Genomic DNA, 981 nt, shown 5'->3' with positions numbered 1-981 from the left:
AAAAACACACTAATGTGAAATACCTTAAATATCAGTGCGGCTCTAATGTACACACACTTCCTCTGCTGTGTGTGTGGGTGTGGGTGTGTGTGTTCCTCCTTCTGAACCACCACTGTGACAGGAGGGACGCCACGCCCAGGAAGCTCCTGCAGAAATAAACAAACGAAGCGTCCGCGCCCACCGCACTATGATGTCATCGTACAGGTCAGGTGGTTTCACACACAAAGTCCTGTCTGTCTGTCCGAGAGTGAGACAGAATCACTGACACACAGACAGAGGAGAACGACGGTATCCATAAAACTGCACTCTGCTTTAACACGTTCACACTGACACTAATGAAGCTTTCACCTCCTTCTGTTACTGTATTTGACCTTTAACCTTCTTTCTGTTCACCCATAAACAACCCAAATTACACAACATGAGCTATTTACACACACTGCTCTGCACAGTGGGACTGAATCAAACATTCATCTCCATCCCACAATTAAATCATCAGCTTTCTTAAGCTAGTCACAGAAAGTGTTTGTCTACAGCAGACATCCGCAGTTCGCCGTGCTATTAGCCGACTCCATAAAAAGAGCCAGAGCAGCTCAGAGAATCTCTGCTGTTCTTCGATAATAAAGTGTCTGTAAGTCCTCAGTTGGCCCCGCAGACTCAGACACTGACGTTGAACCCTGCACCGTCAGACAGCTGAGGACTGAAGCCCCGACGCTGCACACAAACCAACATTAAAGTTATTTCTCCAAACCGTTTGTTCCAGCTGTTCTTGTCAATCCACATTCCTGCTCACTGCAATCTCTTCTGCTTTTGATTTCCTTTCCAGGTTAGTGCTTATATAATATCATAAAATATGGTTTATCAGGTTTGTTTACAATCTCATGAGACACCTTGTGTTGTCAACAAGTCTCCAGATCTCACCTTCAATGTGAAACAATGTCAAAACATTTCTCATTAAAAACAGTTGTCCTTGGTGTTCGCTAG

Source organism: Morone saxatilis, unplaced genomic scaffold (assembly GCF_004916995.1).
Source record: "Morone saxatilis isolate NCDOM2014 unplaced genomic scaffold, NCSU_SB_2.0 Contig4, whole genome shotgun sequence".
Classification (NCBI taxonomy): domain Eukaryota; kingdom Metazoa; phylum Chordata; class Actinopteri; family Moronidae; genus Morone; species Morone saxatilis.
Note: the sequence above shows the minus strand (reverse complement) of the source record.